The following is a 22,124-nucleotide window of genomic DNA, read 5'->3' as shown; positions in this document are numbered from 1 at the left end:
TGTAAATACATAATTCTGAAGCTAAGAAAAACGGTGACGTAACTAGTGTCCAAACACAGGTCAGAGGCAATGAAAGAATGACAAGGGTTCTCATTTTCCATTCCTGTATAATCACTTATTAAATCTTCTATCCCCCTGCCCCACCCCAATCTTCTGATATACTTGGTGATTACAGATTGACAAGGTATGTCAAAAGATATAGGGCAAAAATAGCCAATGTGTCATTGCTGGTGAATTGTATATTTTAGTATTTATTTGGAAACATAGAATCTAAATCAAGGATACTGGGATAGCTTGTTCAAGTCTAGACTGATCAGAAGCCTACAATGGACCTACAATCACCAGAAACACCATTATTAGGAGCTAAGGCATAATAACATGAAAGTCACCTGAAAGACTTTTCACACAGAAAAGCTGAGAAGCCACAAACAAAATAAATGAGTTGCATTTTATGATAGTTGCTGGCAGTTATTCAATTTTGATACTCAAGATTGGTATAATGGGAGACCATACTATTCATGGCTCTTCCAACAAGCATAGCTGTTATTTTGTGTGAATTGGACAATGTATGGGCAGCTAATGGATTGACTGCAGAATGGGTGTAATATGTATGACCTACCTAGGTCCTAATAATAACCAAGCTGTGGCATTCTGCACCAACTGAATTAATTTGGAAGGGAGACCTATGTAGGATGCATTACAGTAATTTAGTCTTGATATTCCCATGGTACACATTAAGGTGGTCAGATTGGCCAAGTCAAGGCAGTATACTACACTGAAAAAAAGCCTTCATTTTTGCAGCTGCAGTAAATATGTAAGGATTATCTAAGAACCAGCACGAAGTAGTGGTTAAGAACAAGTGGATTCTAATCTGGGGAACCAAATGTGGTTCTCTTCCACATGAGTGATGGATTCTTATCTGGTGAACTTGTTTTATTTCCCTGTTTCTACACATAAAACCTGCTGGGAGACCTTGAGCTTGTCACAGCTCTTCAAAAAGCTTTCAGCCCCACCTACCTCACAAGGTGTCTGTTGTGGATGTGGAAAGGAAGGAGTTTGTAAACTGTGTTGAGATGCCTTATGGTTGAGAAAAGCAGGGTATAAATCCAAATTGTTCTTCTTCTATTTGGCTATGACCTTAAAAAGCTGCCTCCTCCTCTCTCAACAAACGCAACCCTTCCATAGCAACTGTTTAAAAAAATCAAGAGATTTCAGAATTATTTTCAACAGCTCCAGAGTTATGCAATAACTTTCCCAGGCAGATACACCTGGCCCCCTAATTGTTGATCTTCAGGAGGCAGTTGAAGGCAGTTTTATTTGAGATTCCATTTGAGTTAGCTTTCCTTATTGGTAATCTTATTTGAACTTTTTGAACTGTTGTGGGTTTTATCATTTTAGTTATTAAAATGTTTTTATAATCTTTTATTTATATTGTAAGCCACCTTGAGTTGCACATGAGAGAAACAAAGGCAACTAATGTCTTAAACAAACAAGCAAGTGTCTCAGATCCTTTCTCATCATATATTCCTCATGTCTTGTCTGGTTGGATCCTACAGCTATCTGCTTGTTTGTTTTTGTGAGTGCAAACCTTTCTTTGGTGCCCCCTGAAATAAACAATGGCAGAATTTTGCAGAAAGTGGAAATGTCATTCACAGAAACACTTATTCACCTGATTTTCTTCAGCAGAAAGTACTATTTATTGGAAGATGTTCTTACCAGATGATCTAATGAGTCACCCCCAACCCTTGCTGGCTCTTCCATTTCCTCAGACAACTATGAAAAGCAAGCAACCAAGTTGCAAGATCAGGTTGTGAGATTTGTGACTCATCATGGCAGAAGAAAGGCGTACAGGTCATTATGTACCCCTTCCACCCCACATCTTAAAACACTCATCCAAGCCGGGATATTTTTGGATAGAATATATATGTGAGACATATCTATGATATATTAATGTTAACAAATATATATGGTGTGGCGCAGGATAAAATGGGCTAACAGCAAGCCTAAGAAATAGCAAACAGTCAGCAGAAAATAAATCTACTCATTTGCTCCTTGATGTCCACACACAAGCCAGAGCTACAGTCAACAGAATTGTAAATGTGAACTATCCCTTGGATTGAGATGCTGCAACCTTCCTTCCCTTCAGCTGTTCCTAAAGCTCCTAAGTGCTCCCATCCCTGATGTAATCTTGCTGCCTCAGCTAAATTACAATAGCCAGAGACGCACTCTTCCGACCACCTATTCAAGGTGTTGCTAATGTAATCAAGGAAACAATTGGCTACCAACCCTTGGGTTTAGGACAATAGATAGAGCTGCTGATTAGCTCAGCCCCTGCAACCCAGCACAGCTGTAGGAAATGAAACCTAATGCAAAGGGTCTCTTTTCCCGCCAAACTAGCAATCCACCTTATAAGAGCCCTGCTCACCTTAAGCTCATTGCTCATTTCTGACCTGAACCTCCCTTGGTCAAATTGGTGTGAGACACGATATCGTCCTTCTCCGGGATCTCTGTGCTGGCATAGAGTCCCTGCCATCTACTTCGTCTGCTGCATTGGAACCATTAGGTAAGGTATCACCCTGCTGCCTTCCCAATTCCCTCTCTATCATCCAAACCTATTTTTCTCACCTTTTTATATTTCTAGGAACTTGTGTGTATGTGCCTCCATAGCTTCCTATATGTGTGCTTGAAACCAAATTTATATAAACATTTTAAACTTGATTTGGACTCCTTGTGTTACTCTGCGGAACTCTTCTTGCCAATTTCCCCATATACATAGTCTAAAACATCCCCTCCCAGTCTGCCTCTTGTATTGCCAAGTGAGCTATTTCCCCAAGCATTGCCAAGCCGAGTTATTTTCTCCATCGCTATTTTAAAGATATTCGTGTGCTATTACACTCTTAGCAGCTGGTGGAGATTCCTTAAAAATACGTTCATAACCTGTTAAGCTGGGTAACAGGGTTGTCCAGGTGACCTTCTAGAAATCCTCCAAATGTCTATGATGAAGACTATCAGACCTAGATAGTTCCCATAGGCATATCCTGCTCTGTCAGACAGTTTGTTGTTGGGTAGCATGCAATAGCCTAACAGGAGGACCTTGATTCTTGAATGTATACAAGAATCCCTGCACCTGTGACAACTCTGAACACTGATTACAGTTGGAAACCAGGAAGCCATTTTTTGAATCCACCATCTTTTCTCTTCCTTCTTGGAGGGTTTAAAGAGTTGGGATAGGGCAGTATATTTTTAATCAGTTAGCACCATGTGGGACCATGACTAGGATTAAAGGGGAATGTAAAGACCTTTTCTGTGATATGAACAGCATGTTGTAGGGAAAAATGGGAAGGGATGAATTCCATGCCCTCAACCTGTGTAATTCAACACAGCTGAATATGATGTAGAAAGATTTTTGCTTGTAGTTATAATAGTTGCATACAACAAAGCAAAACAAAGTGATAGGATGAAGCATTCAATTTCACCTTAATTGCAGCTGTTATGTGGATGACTGATGCCCCACTGAGCATATGCAGAATTTCTCAGCAACACCATTCTTTGACTTGTTTGCTGCTTGACAGGGGATAAGAATAATGCTGAAGGCTGCAATCACTCTGAATGTCCTTGCTTTCTGAAAATGCTTTATTGTAGATATAGTAGATGGGGTGACCTACCTATACCTGATTTTTCCCCCAGTTCCTCTGAACTGCTTTTGAACTTTCATTCAAGCTCCCACAACACTTTAAAAGTGATCTTTAAAAAATGCTACTCTAGTAACTTGTTTTGTCTTTCCTAACTAAAATAGTTACCACTTGCTGCTCACAAAATTCATTCTTCCCCCATCATCATCGATTCTCACAGGAGTCATATATTTTTGAAATGCATTATCTCACAAGCCAGCACTTGCTGTTCCTGCTCTCAGTTCTCACATCAAAAACTGTGGAGATAACAAGGTGTGTATGTATGAAATTCACAGGGAAGCAAGCCTTTAATTCTGATAGTCATGCCCTTCTGAACAATCTGCTTTTTCAAAGCTCAAGCTAAAGATGTCCTTTTTTTTCTTTACTAGAATTACCCTATGCTGAATGGAAAAAAGTTACAAAAAACTCAGAAAATATCTAATCATAGTAATAAAACATAAAGAAAGCATTGAGAGCCAAATTAAGTGAGACAATAGTAGATTCATGTTTTACTTGATCTTAAAAAGGATCAATTTTAATAGTAAATGCAGTAGGAAAGTGGAGAGTGCAGAACCCTCTTCCTACTTACTGTTTATAAGTCTATAATACCCATTGGGAAAGAAAATGGTGGACACAAATTTACAAAAAGGCAAGTCTTGCTAATAGCTGTCTGGGGCAATATAAATGCTATTTTCTCAAAGTTCTGTGTTTCACAATTCAGGGGATAATGTTTTTGACAAAAGTGGCACTTAAGAGTCTCTGACTATAACAGAGAATCGGATTTGGGGGGGTGGGACAGCAGACACTAGGGCCTGGCAGAACATTCAGCATAAAGAAAGTCCAGGAAGATGTGGTGAATTAATTCACACATCTCCTTGGATCTCTATGTTGAACAGTGTATATCTCCTCCCACACACACACTTTTTTCCCAGGTCAGCTAACAGTCTGTAGCCAAGTCAGGAGGTTGTGGTTTATATGTAGAATGAATGGTACCCTTGAGACTGCTCCAGAAGCTACAACTGTCCAGAATGTGGCAGTGAGGGTCTTTACAGAGACCCTAGTAAGAGCAGATATTCAACCTGTGCTTCGACAGTTATGCTGGTTGCCGGTTGAATTCCAGATCCTATTCAAGGTTCTGGTTTGAACCTTTAAGGTGTTGATTGGACTGGGACTGACCAATCTCCAGGACAGCCTCTCCAAGTATTGCCCCTGGCAAGCATTGTGCTCTGCTAGAAGCAACCTCAGCTCCACAGGGCCTGCAAGACACAGATGTTCCACCAGGTTTTCAGTTGAGGCCAGCAATGGTTTCTCTCTGAACTTCACTGGCTTCCCAAATCTGCTTCTCCCCTCCAATTTGATATAAATTCAACATGAAGTGGGGCAGAGGGTTTTATTTCATTATAACTGGGATGTTTAATTGGCATTGTAAATTACTTAAAGATTTAATTGCAATCTGGAGTAGATTTTAATGTTTTGATGTTGTTTTTAACTTCACTTGTTAATTAATTTATTTGATATATTCTTTGACTTTGTTAGCCACTCTGAGCCTGGCCATTGGGTCAGGATGAGCAGAATGCTGAACCCAATAAAATGAAATTTTAAAAAAGCTGACTAACATAAAAATTTAAATATATAAATCAATTAAAATATGCAATAAATCAATTTCAGCAAATCAGACTTGATTTTTGGAGGGAGATTGAAGAGCACAACAACAACAAAACCTACTAAGAGAAAATAATTATCTGAAATTGGACTTTTTGAAAAGAACTCAGAAAGTTATGCAGAACTCAATGAAATGTAAAGAACTTCCAAAGAACCAAAATTTATAGATCTAAACTTCCTTGCAAAGGAGATGATTACAGATTCAGATTTGCAAACCACTTCTGTTGGTCACATGGGCCAAAGAGGCCCCTTTTGCCCTGGTATGAAATGCAGCCAAGATTTACATGCAGCAAAGGAGTGTTTCATTATCTGCACAGATAGCAAGACAACAATATAATAACACAAAGGAATCTCTTTCCAAATATTGTGTAATTTGATACAAATGTATATTGTGGTTACATACCTTTCTTCAGGAGCTGATTGCCAGCCTCTTCTGACCCCATGTGATTCTCCAGGTCTATTCCCAAACATCTCATCAGGTTTCCCCAAACATCTAGATTTCCCCTGGAATAACATCATACATTAATAGTAAAATAGAATTATCTAATACCAGCAGCCAACACCTCTGCATTTACAAGATATAGAACATTTTCTCTTATCTCAGCAATGTTTTAGGACTACAGCAGAGGCATAGCACCCACAGGGACATGTGGGGTCACATGTCCCAGGCATAAGCCATGGGGGGCAGAAAATCAAGGCGAGGTTGGCCAGACGAAACAGGAGCGTGATGAGTGGAGCCATGTGTGAGGAGGGAAGGCAGCATGCTGGGTCTCCGGCTGACTCTCACATCTCCCTCATGGACAGGCCGGAGGAGACCGACTCCTGCCACCCGGCCAAGTCCCTCTGGCAACTGCCCACCTGCTTCCACAAGTGCTTGGGCATGTGGGCCGAGGGCGTGGAAATGGCAGAGGGGCCGAGCCAGGTGGCAGTAGTCCATCTCTTCTGGCCAGGCCATGAGGGAAATGTGGGAGATAGCCAGAGGCATGGCATGCTGCCTTTCCTCCTCACGCACGGTTCTGCCTGCTGGCTGGCATCTGACATGCTCCTGCTGCGACAAGGCCTTCCTGCTCTTGAGGCACCACAGCCACCACTGCACCAACCATCTCCTGCTGCTGAGGCCCACTAGTAGAGGAAAGGAGGTGGGCAGCGGAGGGGCGCCACTCTTCCTGCCAATAAGCCGGATAATGAGGCTGGTGACAACCAAGTTGGCTGAGGTAAGTGGGACTCAGAGGGGTGGGGTGTGGGGGGCATGGCACAGGGGGCAGGGGGCACAGGGAGGGGGAGGGAGCTTTGGGCAGGTGGGCACTTGGGCACCATTTCCCCTCCCTACACCTCTGAACTAGAGAGTATAATCTCAGGGTTAGAATGCTTAGTAATGCATATACATCTTACTAGGTCAAAATCTTATTTACCCTGAAAGAAAAAAAAACCTCTAGGCTTTTTGTGTACTCTATTTAAATTGTGCATTTAGGAATAGTCAAAGTCTGTGGAAAGGGGCAAGCATCCACCTTCACAATTTTGTTATTTATAAACAGGGATATCATCTTCTCAACTATTTCAACTATAAAGCAGGAGGATATTGTCAGCTTGCTGAACTATCTTTTAAACCTCAGAAGATAAACAAAATGCCAGAATCACTCCTCCATTTCTGCCTTTCAGTTAAGCTTACCCAGAACTAATTTGTCTATTCTTATCTCAATAATAGACTATTGGCAGGCTAGTTAAAAGCTCCTTTGCTGTGCTTTTCTTTTCTGAGAATTCTGGAGTATGTTGTATGGTTCATGTTTTCCTTGTTTTGTTTTTCTTATCAGCCACATCTTCACTGCCCTGAACCATCCCTGTATCCGGAATGGTGTCTGTCTGACCATATTTGCTGTGGTCATGATTTTACCCATACTTTTTTTCTTCTGTACTGCTCAGATCTTTGTCGCAGTTTCTTTCCATATGGTGCATAAATTGTATGATTTTGACCAAAAGAAGATGTTTCCTTTGAGAACCGAAAAATGTGGCAATGTGTATTTTGACAAATCAAACATTTTTGAGGAACCTTATTACATACCAAAGCTCAAAATTGCATGTAAAACAACATTTTACGCAAAGCCAGGAAGTTCCCCTAAGTTCAGGAAACTTATGGCTACCAAGATCCAACTCTGCCCTAAAGTTTGGAATAGAAGCCTCTTGCCACAATGGTAGTTGACAACTTAATTGGTTGAAGGTTGAGGTAGCTCACCAAAGCACTGAGATGGTGTCAGGATGGAGCCTGACCAGTGGCTGGGGGAGGGGGGAGGGGGGGAGGGGGGAGGGGGACCCACCCTCCTGGGCCAGGTGCCAGCTTGGCTACTCCCCCCTCCCTTCCTTAGCATTAGACTGATAACCAGGAAGGGCCACGGCCCTCCCAGGTGTGATGGTTCCTACCTTTTGTGTTAATGTTTTGTAATTGAATCACTGTATTGTTTCCTTTGTTTCTATGTTGCAACTACAGCACATAGGCCAGCAGGGGCAGGCACAAGGTTGTGGAGATTTAAGATCTAACCCTTGCCATATGGCCCCAGAAATCGTCTATCTCTCGTTATGCCTTGATCTCCAATAAAGTCTATGGTTATAATCCTACAGCTTGCTTTATTCTGGGACTGAGGTCTCACACATGGAAGCCAAAAATACATTGGAAAAAGTTGAAAGCTTTATTTAAAACCAGTGCAGAGTAATCCAGATAAAAACAGCAATTTGGGAAATGAAAGACTCAAAACCCTACTCCCAAATCAGGGAGAATGACTACAAACATTCAGCAACAGATCCAGGCACAAAACACAAATGTCCCCCTCCCCTTAACCTATGCTTCTCCAGACTAAACATCCCCAGCTCCCTAAGCCTCTCTTCGCAGTGCATGGACTCCAGACCTTTCACCATTTTGGTTGCTGACATGTTCCAGCTTGTCAATATCCTTTTTGAATTGCAGTGCCCAGAACTGTACACAATATTCCAGGTGAGGTCTAACCAATGCAGAATACAGAGGTACAATTACATCTCTCGATCTTGACACTCTACTCCTATTGATACAGCCCAAAATCGCATTGGTTTTTTGGCTGTCGCATCACACTACTGACACATGTTTAGTTTATGGTCTAAGACTCCCAGATCTCTTTCACACGTAGTGTTGTCAAGCCAGGTGTCACCCATCCTATATCTGTGCATTTCATTGTGTGGAATCTTACATTTATCTCTGTTGAAATTCATTTTGTTTGTTTTGGACCAGCTCTCTAATCTGTCCAGGTCATTTTGAATTCTGATTCTATCCTCTGGGGTATTAGCTACCCCTCCTATTTTGGTGTCATCTGCAAATTTAATTAGCATGCCCTCTATTCCATCATCCAAGTCATTGATAAAAATATTGAATAGTACTGGACCCAGACAGAACCCTGTGGCACCCACTAGTCACTTATCTCCAGGATGAAGATGAGCCATTAATGAGCACCCTTTGGATTCAGTCAGTCTACCAATTAGAAATCTATCTAATATTAGCATTGTCTAGTCCACATTTCACTAGCTTACTTGCAAGAATATTATGGGGCACCTTGTCAAAAGCTTTACAAAAATCAGGGTATGCTATGTCCACAGCATTCCCAATATTACTATTGTACAGAGTTAAGGTGGTGACTTCCTGCACCACACTTTTAATATGTAGGATTTACATTCTGTATGAGTTTCTGTGCATGGAAAGTGTCCTGTATTCTCCCGGCAGAGCCAGTCAAGTCTTCTCTGGAGCAGTGTTCTCATGTCTAAATAGTGAGACTTGGCAGCATCAATAGATGCTGGCAACCAGGAGCTGGAACTACAGGCAGGGAACTGGAGGCAAGGAACAGTAACTGAAGGCAAGGGTGAAGGCAGGTGTGATGAATTGGTTCAGGCTATAGGAACAAGAAAGTCACACCAGTCTGTTAAAACCTTTGATCCTCAGGGAAACCAAACTGAAAAGCCAAATGGTTTGGATCAAAGGATTATTCTGAAGCACATGTCAGGAAACAAAAAATTACCTGAGAAGCAAAGTGAGACAAAGAGAGAGATTCTGCTATGGGCTTGGCAAGAGAGAGCATCTCTCGTCCATAAGTCCTCGGTTTGAACAAATAAACTGGGCTGGAATGGTGCGTTGCTGAGAGATTAATGTAAGAGAAAGCTTTTTGTTATTTTCTATTCACAAAAAAGTCTGTGAGAACTCAACAGTTTGGAGTCATCCTGATCTCGTGACAGCAGGGAATCATGAGGGATAAAATCTCTCTCACCTCCCTTCTACTCAAGAGCCAGAAATGTTCTTCAATGCTTCTAATCTTTTCTTTGCTGCTGGTCAACTTCCATATGTGTGTATGTGTAAACCTTCTAGGGGTTTCTTCCAAATTGTCCCACTCTGTACCTCTTAAAATAAATTTATATCTATTAGGGAACTGAGGTGGTCCCCATCCCCTTCACTCACGCCATTTTACCTTTGATAACCACTGGAGACTTTTTTCCTTTTTCAAACACTAACAAATAAAATAGAATTTCATTAAACACTTCAGGGGAATAGGATAGGAGGGAATGTTGGTAATAAGGAAAGAAGTAGTTTTATATGCAAGTATGAAGAAATTCCGGAAATACAGTTCAAGTGGCGCTTTGCTGGTTGATATTATTTCATTTCGTCACAGAGTTTTTTGCACTTTGAAATAATGTAGACTTTCTCGATATTACAGTTTTGTCCTAGGTTTATCCACAGAGGTTCATATGTTAACTCTGGTGCCTGTAAACTATAAGGAAATGAGCATCCTCCCAACTCCCTTTCCCTCTAAACTTCCCCAAACTTTAGAATCACTTCACAGCATTTGAAGCAATTTCTCCTTAGAACTAGGGATGGGAATTGTTCTCCTTCCACACAGTGTAAAATTCCCCTCCTGACTTGAGAATGGTCTTTCTCTGGCACAAACTCTCACTTAGTCAACTTCTTCAATTCTACCTATGCTGTCCAACCTGGGCTTTGAATCTTGTTCTCCCTAGAAGATAATTTCACTTTGTGGCTACAGTATGGTCCTTTCCCCCCAATACTCTCTCCCTGCCAACATCATGGATGTATTCACAGACACTATAGACATCTGACCAGTCTGGATCTCAGAGTTCAATTTCTTACATTCCTGTCAGAAGCTATGACTGCCTTCCTAACTCCACTCACACCCAGCCTCACTCACTCACACTCTATGAGGGATTAGCATTTTGCAGTCAGGCTTTTCTGACTCTGTGTGCTGCTTGGAGGAACTGTACCTAACATGAAGACATATACCTAAATGTTGATCTGACAAGGCAGGTTTTCCAAGCCTCAGTCTAAATAGGCTGGGAAGTGATCAGGCTCAGCTACCTACTGGCAGGAACTAAGCTCCTATGGCTGTGCTGTGGCATGATCCTGCAAAGAATTATTGTTCTCACTGCCTGATTTTGAGATGGGGGTTGCATGCAGCCAATTAAGCACTTTGTGTCCTTTGGACCATCTAGACTTGAACTTTCTGCCATTATTGTTCCTGCTCAGTAAAAATGTCCTCTCAGTCCACATCCTACCCAATCATGGCCTGGTGACTAGTGCAGGGGCTGCTGGCAAGCCTCCCTTGCAGACTCATGTGGATGGCATCTGATGATTTTTGACCATTGCCAGTTGATGCCTCAGCCATGTTAGGTCCTCCCAGGTCCTCCTTTGCTGGTAGCTTTGGGCTCTTCTTCTGAGGACTCCCAGTTAGTGAGCTGGACAGAGGGGGTCATGGCAGAAAAAATGAATCATATAGTCTTCTTGTACACATATACCCTTAAGGGAAAGAATTTGGGTATCTGTGCATATGGAACAGCATACATTACTTTATAAATATGGCAGAAGGGAATATGTCCCTGCAACACTGCCACAGAGAAAGAGTTCTTGCCCCCAAAAAGCTTCTGAACCATGACTATAGTAACCCAAATTGATAGCTACAGCTATCCCAGTTTTGTCTATGGATAGGTTTGTGCTCTGGTATTCATGAGAATATTTTTCCCTGTTGACAAGTTCTGTTCACTCCACAACAGTGCTCAAAAAACTGATCTGTCATACTAAAGTATTTGTTCTGCATTTGAAATTTATGGAAATGAAGAGAGATTGCTCTGGCATTATTAGATATGGTAGCTTCTAATTTACTAAACTTGTCATGTACTCTTCCAAATAATAATTTGTACTTCTGGATGCTCCCTTTTCTACAAGATGAATATTTTGAATAATTAATACCACAACAGGATCCCATTTCCTATCCTTTTAATGTAATGTTTACCCATAGATTATTGTTTAATATGTGATGACATACTCATTTCACCCTGTGATCAGGAAGGATAGGCTTTCCCAAGTGATTTTCTCAAACTCAGTGCCAGTGATTCTACAAAATAGAAATATTGAGCTTTACAAGGGAAAAGGTCAATTGGAGTTCAGATCTAATTATGACAGATGGTCTGTTTGCCACTTGTGAAAATTCTGTTTTAGTAATTAATATCTCAGTGACTGCATGAGTTTATATATATAGCAGGTATATCATAAATCTTCATTAGCTAGTGAGCACATCCTTTTGTTTCCTAAGAATTAAGGTACCATTTCAGATTTTTATTTTAAGAAGGGAAGAAATACACAAGAAGAGGTTCAGCAAACATTAATGCCTATTTTAGATACATTAATTATGCAACTTTTTTTAAAAAAATGTTTGTTTTCCATTTTTATCCCATTATATCTGTGCTATCAACGCAAGAAATAGTCCTCTATTTAAGAAAAGGCATGTGTACAAATTGTATCTTTGAAGAATTATCTTGTACAAGAATCCATTTAATTGTTTATGACAATAGTCACAGAATATGTAAAATTAGTGAACTATCCAGAAATATAAGTGCTTTGGTGAAGTAACCACATAGGATTGTTTCTCACATTCTTACACTTGACTTTGTGGATGGGCAGCTATACCTAGGATCACAGACATGACATACCAAATCAAGGTTCTAGAAGAAGATTGTTGGGCCCAGATATCTCAGAAGTCCCAAGTTATTCAGTCACAATTAATAGTCCACTGGGGCCCCCCTTGAATATCCAGTAGAAAAGATAATTTTTCTCTCAATTATGCAGTACTACATATGAAGATAAATGCTAGCACTGAAACATGCAAGAATTACCTGGTCTTAGACTAAGCTCCAGTGACATATTTGCCTAGGGACATGGAGTACCCTATGTCCCCGGGCGCCCCCTAGTGGAGGGCACAAAAAGTTCAGATTCGTTTGTGTATTTTTTTCTATTTGTTAGTGTTTTTTCAGTTTTTGGCCTGCAGGGCATGCAGTTTTTAGGCTAGCAGCACCAAAATTTCAGAGATCTTTCAGGACCCTCCTGATGATACCACCCAAGTTAGGTGAAGTTTGGTTATGGACTCCCAAAAGGGGTGCCCCATCCCCCACTGTTTCCAATGGGAGCTAATAGGAGACGGGAGCTACACCTTTGAGGGTCCATAACTTTGGACTCCCTGAACTAAACTTCACCAAACCTGGGTGATATTGTCAGGAGAGTTTCCTAAATGTACTCTGGAATTTTGGTACTGCTACCTTAACAATTGCACCCCTGACAGCAGGCACCTCCCCCCCCCAAATTTCCCCAGATTCTCCTTTTAAATCCACCCCCTTCGGCATGGACTTGAAGGGAGAATCTGAGGTCCCCAGTTTAAACATTGGAAGTGATGTTGTTTCAGAGTGGGGGAGAATTCACCCCAAAACAGCATCACCTTCAATGTTGTTTTAACTGGGGACCCCAGATTCTCCCTTTAAGGTGGATTTAAAAGAAGAATTTTGGCTCCCTAGTTTAAACACCATTGAAAGTGATGCTGTTTGGGGTGGATTCCACTGGAGGCGTTTTGTGAGAGATGATGCTGACATTTGTTTGGAAAATGTTTTGCTGGGGGTGATTTGTGAGAGATTTACATGCTTAATACACACTTTTATTGGCTTGGAGCTGTTTCTCAGGCTAACAGCCTACCTCAAAGGATTGGTGTGAAGACAAAATTAGGAAAGAGAGTTGGTGAAAAGAGAGCCATGTATGTTTTGCTGGGGGTGGAAGGTGTTTTGTGAGCTGGTGCAAAAAATCATTGTTTGGTCGTGGTGGGGGAGGGTGGCCGCCCATATGGGGTGGGGGGGCGCCAAATCCAGGTTTTGTCCATGGGCTCCAGTTTTCCTATATACGCCTCTGCTATGCTCAGCAACTTGAAAAGCTTCATCCCCCAGTGGTCTTCAGCTTTGGTTCCTCCTTTAGTCACTAAGCAGACTTCAGCTGCATTTTGGAGCGCCACTGCTGTGTTGCCTCCTTTGGCCTTGCTTGTATAGTCACTTATATGTAAAGCAAGATGGTTATTTATCTGGGCAACTAAACAAACCTTTTCTGGCTGACCATTGGTTCCACCCACATATTTCCTCTATGCTCCACATTGCAGCAAACATCAGGATTGCATCAAAAGTCTCTCTGTTGTTCATGCAGGCAGTAGATGTCTATTTCCGATACTGGCCCTTTCTGCACAACTAAAATAAAATGTTTTGAGGTAGGGAATAATTATATATTCAATGGTATGAAGGCACAACCCATGAAGAATTGCAGTACGAGGCTTTGAAACATCAAAGCTATGAATCCACTGTCATTAAAATAAAATGGGAGAATCACAAAATGGTGGCCAGGGAACATTTTTTAGAAGGTGAGTGAGGACAAATAGGAAGGACTGAGAGCAGTTTGCAAACATTTTCAGTGACTTGTGCAGAAATGGCCATCTAGCAGCAGAAAGATGTGCTTTTCTATTAAGGCTTCAGGAGACACATTGCCATTTAGCATCTAGGGTCCCTGTTCAGCTCTAACAACATGTACATGCTGACAGAGCTTATATATACTCAGTAGTGGTGTAGAACAGAGTATTATGGCAGCTGAAGATTTCAATCCCCTAAAGAGAAGTTAAACTTTTTTCTTTATGTGCTATTGTTAAAGATAAAGGAGCACTGATTTCCTTCTGATCATGATATATATGTGACAATTGTTCCCAAAAATCACTATCAAAAGCTCTCATAACACAACAAAAGATAAAATGTTAAGCTTGTGCATTATACATAACTGATACATGAGTAACAATCTATATTTATAGTAATTGTTATACATTTGGTGCTACAAATCAAGATCTTGCAATTTTGTAAACTACTTTCTTCCGTTTATTCCTGCCAGTTCATGTTGAAACCATTTGCCTTTCTGATACTCTTGGATAATAGTCATGTGTGATAAAAGAAACACTTAAGTCTAATTTAACACAAATGGATCTTAACAATTGACTTTTCTAGGACAAAATCAAGAAAGCTACTGGTGGTAATGAGTTGTAACTACTTCTTGAAATGAAAGAGTGCTCAGAGAAGAAAGAGACCTTGTGTAAAGACAATATTAATAGACATCTCAGAGTGACTTCTGAATTTTATTCAAAGTTGTGTAATGAAGAGAGAGGATTAGAAGAGGAATTAGTGAAAGCTGAAACAAATGTTATTCATGAGTTAAGAGCATTAGCTGAGCAAGTACACTATCGATGCTATCACTGAACTTTGAAGTAATGGAACAGAAATTTTATCTCATTAATGATCAAGCAAGACTTTCATTATCAGTGGTTCCATGTAATGCAATCCTTCAGCTGCTTCAACCAATTTCTCAGAAGAAAAATCTTTAAATCAAATGGATGTGATAAAAAATACAGAAATAGTTTTTGTTAACAGGAATTCATATTATTAGGCTCTTGACTGAAACCCAAACAACTCCATTACTGCTTGTAGAAAGTGTATTAATAAAAATCAGTCACAAACAAAAACAACGAACGGAAAGCGAGCACTCTCCCCTTCTTCTTAGACTAATAAACAAATCCCTTCGAAGCAAATCAGCTCAGGAAGAAGGGTCTTCCTGTTATACTTGGCTTACTGGGCGCTTGTGAAACTGAACTAAGCGTGGCTCATTCTATCCCAGATGAAATTCGGATGGCTAACTTTCTGCAACAGTTAACTGCTGCAAGGACAGCAGAGGAGGGTTCTAATCAAATCTATAATGAACTGGTTTCCTACCTAACCACTCAGGGTTCCAGTAATCAATCACATCATAAACTTTCACATTCAGTGAATCCTTCCACCTGGTTTGACGGAGAATGTATGAGCAGCAAGTCCCAACTCCGGAAGTTATTTCATCATTGTGAACTTAGAGGAAAAGTGTCGCTATCAAAAGAGTACCTTGCAGCTAGAAAGTCCTATCATGATCTTTTAAAGATAAAAAAAGAAATTACATCTTACAAAGATTTGGAACAATCTCCATCAAGCCTTTAACTCAGGAGACAGCAAAAGCTTTTGCCAGAAGTAGCATAATTGAATTCAAGTGCCCGTGAGCCCTATACAGCCATCAGTTCTCCAGATTTCCAGTGGGAAGCATGGGGGACACATTTTACAGCCATTTTCTGCAGTCCAGAACTTTTGGATATTCCATGTACAACTGGTGCAGCAAAGCATTTACCAGAATGGCCTCCTGTCAGCTCACGATGAGGGTGGTCACCCTTATATCTAACCCTAAAACAAGGGGAAAGCGCCAGGCCCTGATGGCCTACCCACCTGAGCTCTTTAGAAGATTCCAGGAGTTCCTGGGCCCCTATTTTGTAGCTACCCTCTGTTTGCAAAATTAACCAACAGTGGCTGTATCCCTCAAGTATTGGACTGGAAGCTATCATTGTACCTCTATATAAAAAAAGGTGATCCATCCAAATCCATCTAACTATCGCAGCCGATAAACTTGCTTTCCAGTGGCTAGTAAGCTTCATGCAAGGTACCTTATGATACATCTCACTGCCTGGTCCTCTTCTTCAGTGCTGGAGCCCCCGGAACAGATAGGATATGCCACAAGGTAAATCCACCCCTTGACCATTGTCTGGTTTTTAAAATCATTTGGCGGAGAAATATTGCCACCCCAAAGAGGGTGAGGAAACTCATACTTGCGACTTTCCTAGATCTAAGAAATGTGCATTTTGACTCTATCCCCAGGAATCAGCTGTAGGGAAAATTGGCCAGTCGGTAGGAATAGACCAGAGATTACTGTTTTCTTATTAGCCAGTTGTATTCCTCAACTACCTGTCAAGTTCGTTGTGATGATGCTGGCCGCATACTTTCACCTATAGTTTCTAACAAAGGAGTCAAGCAGGGGTTGTATTCTTGCTCCTCTCCTGTTCAATCTTTATTTAAACGACCTTGCTCCTCATTTACCTCAGACTGAAAGTCACGCACCCATTTTGGGACAAAGACCCACATGTGCACTTCTCTATGCAGGCGACACTGTATTTACTGTATCTTTCGGTCCAAGGTGGGCCTGCAAAGACTACTTCAAGCCTTTGCGACATACTGCACAAACAGTGCCCTGTCGATTAATTATAACAAATCCAAAGTGCTGATTTTTTCGAATTCAAAAAAACTCAGCATGTGGAAAAAAAAAGGTACATTGATTGAACAGGTCCATTCATACAGATATTTAGGAATCACCTTCCACCATTCCTTAACCTGGACCTCTCATATCCACCAGACTCTCAATACAAAATTAAAATAAAGTGTTGTTGGCAATATCCAGATTTTTTTCTGCCAAGAGGCGATTAATTTTTTTCCTGCCGCAATGGAAGTTTTTCGGATTAAAACTACTGCCACAATTACTTTACGGAGCTCCAATCTGGGGAGCAAAAACCGCTGAGAAATTAGAGAGTGTTCAATCTTTGTTTTTTAGTAGATTTATTGGAGTCTTCCAAAACTCGATCCGCGATATCAAGTTCTTTGTTTAGAAACGCTGGAGCCAAAGGCGATTTTTTTCCCGGGTTTGGCTTTCTTTGTTTAAATGCCTGGCTTAGCCTTCATTTTTAGAGCCACTCCCGGGCAGTCCCGGCCTTATCTCCTGTTAAGCGACCACTTCCACTCCACCTGGCGCACCGGAAATTATCAATCAAATAAACAGCTTATAGGTGCTTATCTTTTGACCAACTCCTACTGATGGGGCCGAAAGACAGGCTTTTTGAGGAGTTTTGAGCAAGCATTACTCTTGACATTGAAGGGCAGCTTCTCACAGCTGGAGCCTGCAGAACTTGTTCTCCCACATTTTATGGTATTTCACCACCATTGCCGGGTTTCATGGCTAAATATCACAAGGTAATTTAATCAATCCACATCTCCGTAAGATATTTTATGCTTGCTTTCGGCTTAATATGCTACCGACTACCCAAACAAGAGGCAGATATCCTTCAGCATCCCACAGGAGAACAGGACTTGTTCCTGCATGGCCCAGACCTACCAAGAAACAACTGAACATGTGCTCCTTCATTGTAAAGATTTGGCATTTGCTCAGTTTACTTTTTTTCCCGAGGCCATCTTGAAGAAATTTTCAGTGAGATCAGACAAGGAAATAGTTTCATACTTGCTTAGTGACCATCATCCCCACACTACTGAATCAGTTGCCAGGTTTTTAACAAAGGCACTTGGATCAAGGGTGAAACCTTTGTGTAAATTTTAGTCAATTGGTTTTAACATAATTTGTATTTTACCACTTTTTATATGCCATTAAAGGTATTGTATTTGTATTTGTAAGTGTATTAATAAAAATCAGTCACAAACAAAAACAAATAAAAATAGAAGAAGAAGAATTGGATTTATATCCCCCCTTTCTCTCCTGTAAGTATACTCATAGGTGCTTACAAACTCCTTTCCCTCCCCTCCTCACAACAAACACCCTGTGAGGTAGGTGGGGCTGAGAGAGCTCTGAAGAACTGTGACTAGCCCAAGATCAACCAGCTGGCATGTGTTGGAGTGCACAAGGTAATCTAGGTCACCAGATAAATTTTTGGCAGGAAAAACAGCTCAAGTGGCAGAGTAAGGAATCAAACCCGGTTCTCCAGATTAGAGTGCACCTGCTCTTAACCGCTATACCACGCTGGCTCTCGTGATAATAATGGTAAGCTGGGGTTGGTAAATACCCTAAAAATTTGGTAAAATTCGGATTTGGACTTATTTGGGCATAAAATTATCTATATGCCCAAATAAGACAAATAACAGATTCGGATATACCTGAAAATTCAGGTATTTCCCAAAATTTGGATCCATTTGAATTGGGGGGGGGTATTTTTTCATGTTTTGGCTTGCAGGGGGCACATTTTTAAAGCTAGCAGTACTAAAATTTCAGACTTTCACCCGAAGACTGTCCTGATGATACCAACCACATTTGGTGAAGTTTGATTTGCGGGGACCAAAGTTATGGACCCCCAAAAGGGGTGCCCCATCCCCCATTGTTTCCAATGGGAGCTAACATGAGATGGGGGCTACCCCTTTGAGGGTCCATAACTTTGGACCCCCTGAATCTAACTTCACCAAACCTGGCTGATGTTATCAGGAGAGTTTTTGGGTGTTATTTTGGTGTCACTAGCTTTAAAAATGCACCCCTGACAGGAACCTAAAAAATTTGCCCAAGATTCTCTGTTCTGCAGTGCTTTGGCTCCATTGTAGCCAAAGGGAAATTTCTGAGTGTGTAAGCTTGGATGCTATTACCAGGAGGCCTCTTGGAGCCACCTTGAAAGTTTGGCACCTGTATCTTAAAAAATGTGCAGCCAGTGCTTACACACTCAGAAATTCCCCAGAATCTGCCAGGCTCTTCAGCAAGTTCTATGGTGGGAAAAATTACCTTTCCCACCATAGACTTCAATGGGGCTTTCTGTTATGCCCAGCTGGCTCTATGATAGAGGTTTCAATGGGAGGCACTCTGGTGGGTATCTTGCTCTGGGTAGGGGCATTTCTTGCAGGACTGCTGGTGTGAGTCTCCTGAAAGGAACCAGCCAAATTTTCTAAAGTTTGTGTGGGAGTGGAAAATGCTGTGGGCACCCAGTTGAAGGTGAATCTGATTTCTCAGCCCCACCTATTTCACAAGGTGTCTGTTGTGGGGTGAGGAAGGGAAAGGTGTTGGTAAGCCACTTAGAGACTCCTTATATGAAAGAATCCAAACTCCTCCTCTTCTTATTCTTGTTCTTCTTCTATATGGGATTGGCTCAGAATGGATCGCTAAAGCTAAGTAGAATTTCAAATTAAATCAGTAGCACAAATATCTTAAACTCTAAAAGCAAATTTGGCCAAATCTTTGCCCTCTTTAATCTGGTGACAAATTTTTCTACAAACCTGAAAAGGGGCCCAGGTTTGCAAAAGAAAAAAGACAAAAGACAAAAAAACAAACAAAAAACCTAAACTTCAAATTGATAAGTGCCTGTAGCTTTAAGCAATGGATTTCCTCAGTGGCTGTTGGTAGGCATCATGCCTTCCTCTGTCCTGTTCTGGCAAGGTGCTTTTAGGGAATTTTCTTGCCAAAACCTTCAACTGTCACTGTGAGAGCTCACTGAGCAGTCTCCCACTGTTGTTAACATTGAGGTAACAAATGCTGATTTTCCCAGCTTTCTTTAAAATTAAAACTGATAATAATAACTAAAGAAATAATAAATTGCTCTATAATGACAGAGCAATGTATTCTGTATATCTTTTTTCTTTCCCTTTTGGACTCCTGAAAAAAAAGCACAAGAGGTGTTGTACTTTTTTTAAAAAACAAAAGTTTTATTTACAGAAACTAATAAAAAGGTTGGGAAGGGAAATATACATATTTATGTTATATTAATGAGGTAAGTTCAGCTGATATTTTCAACTTCAGCTTAAGACTGTGGTAGATACAATTTAGTTTATTTGCTAGAGTTTAGCCTCTCTCAAAAGATATATTCACAGGTTTCCTAAACTCTGTCCCACCAAAAGATAAAAACGCAGTTCTGTGTTGTTCAGAGAAAGTGAAAGTAGTGTGCTTCTTCCAGAAAAAAAGTCCTGATATTAAAGTAGCTGCTGCTAATTAAACCACCAGTATCTCTGGAATCCCTTGGGCTATCACAGAGGTTTTAACTGCATTCTGCTTAGTAGCTCCTGAGGATTCTTCCCCACTATTTTTTTTTAAACTTAGATCCCCTGATTGTTCCCAAATGGATCAACATGGGTAAAAATGCCTGTATCTCTGGAGTCCCTTGGGCTATCACAGCAGTTTTAACTGTATTCTACTTGGGATTACCTAGGGATTCTTTCCCACCCATTGGTTCTTCAAAACTCAAGCCTTTCAATTTCATCATTTTTTCCTGGTCCCCTAAGATGGCTACCACATCCTTTTAATACAAAGAAAGTGACTGCAGATTAATTCAACATTTAGGTTTTATTTTTTTGTGAGCGAAAGTATAGTAAGGATGGCCCAAGAAATAAAGATTTTAAAATAATATAAACATTTGTGCTTCTTTCTCTTAGAAGGCTTTCACTAGACTTTCCAGTCTGCTTTTATTCCATACTTCCATAAGGATAATCCTATCCTGACCTCAGGTTAAATATATTGACATGGATTTGCTTCCAGATTCTGTCTCCCTGACAGAAATTTAAAATCCACTCCTGTTCTCTTCTATAGCGGAAATCACCACTGCATGTCTCCTGCGAGTTGTCTCTTTGAGAATCTCAAATCCCCTCAACTCCCTTTGTCAGGCCAAGCTTCACAAGACGGCCAGGATGCACCCCCACGCCGCCAAGAGTTCTGGCGGCGTGGGGGCGCAAGCCCGTTCGCATGAACGGGCGAAGCGGAGGCCGGCAGACGGCAGGCGGCTCCGCACGGAGCTGTTCTTCGCTCGTCCTCGGCTCACGGTATCCTCGAGGACGCTGCCGCTGGGCGTCAGAGCTCGGGCCGACGCTTCGCCCTCCGACTCCCCTGGAGGTCGGAGGACAGTGTGGGCAGGGCCGCGAATGCCCAGCAGGCCACGACGAGGACACCGTGAGCGGGGCAGGGACAGGAGCCAGCGTCTTTCCCCGGTGGCACGGTTCAAGATCAAGGCCGCCTGGAAGACGCTTCCTCCTCAACAACAACCCTTTAAAGGGTTGTTGTTTAGGGCGGCCTGACGCCGCTCTGGGGGGAGGGAAGCGCAGTCATGTCGCCGCTGCCGCGTTGCAGCAGCTTCGCCTGTGCTTAACGGGCGCCTGGGGGCGGTAAGCTTTTACTGTCTCCTGGCCGTCACGCACGGGCCATGCGGAAACGGCCTCAGTTTTTAAGTGTGTTGATGTTAAACTGGGGACAGAGAACAGAAGGCTTTTTCTGCCTCTTCAAGTCCCTCCTTCCTAGAGCTTCCTAGACTTAGCCAGAGAACAGCGTACTTCACTTTTTACAACCATTGAACCTGCTGTGACAGAAAACAGAACTCAAACATCAAGTTCTCCACTCAGACCTCTCTGAGTTCTCACTCACACAATGACACAAACTCCATTCAAGAACTCCCTGTGCTCTGGCTGTAGAACTCTCTCTTCTCCCCAATCTTGTGAAGCTCCATTTTAACTCTTTGGTCTCCTAAGTGTCTGTTTTTGTCACAGTAGGCAACCACAGATTCCAGGCATGGTTCTGTCAGTAAAAGGCAAGGAGAGGAAATTAAAGATCTCTTGGAATTATAAATCATCTCCAGATGCCAGAGATCAAATTCCATGGAGAAAATGGCAGCTTTCAAGGGTAGGCTCTGTTGATTTCACAGCTGCCAGTTCTTTAGCTGGTTGTTGGCCTTTCATTACAATTTGAGGCTCACCCAGAGGCCTGGGATGTTGTAATGTAACAGTGTAGTATTCTGAATCTGAAATATGTTAATTTTGTCTGTTTGAAGATGTTTCAAGTGCTGCCCT

At 41.5% G+C, this 22,124-nt stretch overlaps 1 long non-coding RNA gene across 1 annotated transcript; it reads right to left on the bottom strand.

Moving 5' to 3' along the window:
* Window positions 1-2,786: 2,786 nt before the first annotated feature.
* LOC125427522 lies at window positions 2,787-20,519 on the bottom strand. The gene is made up of 3 exons (XR_007243701.1): window positions 20,421-20,519; window positions 20,373-20,386; window positions 2,787-2,797 (listed from the first exon to the last, which is right to left on the bottom strand). It is a non-coding gene; the product is annotated as an uncharacterized LOC125427522 (long non-coding RNA).
* Window positions 20,520-22,124: the final 1,605 nt, after the last annotated feature.

This window comes from Sphaerodactylus townsendi, linkage group LG02 (genome assembly GCF_021028975.2).
Source record: "Sphaerodactylus townsendi isolate TG3544 linkage group LG02, MPM_Stown_v2.3, whole genome shotgun sequence".
Classification (NCBI taxonomy): Eukaryota; Metazoa; Chordata; class Lepidosauria; order Squamata; family Sphaerodactylidae; genus Sphaerodactylus; species Sphaerodactylus townsendi.
The sequence above is the reverse complement of the archived record's forward strand: the minus strand, read 5'-3'. Positions and strand labels throughout refer to the sequence as shown.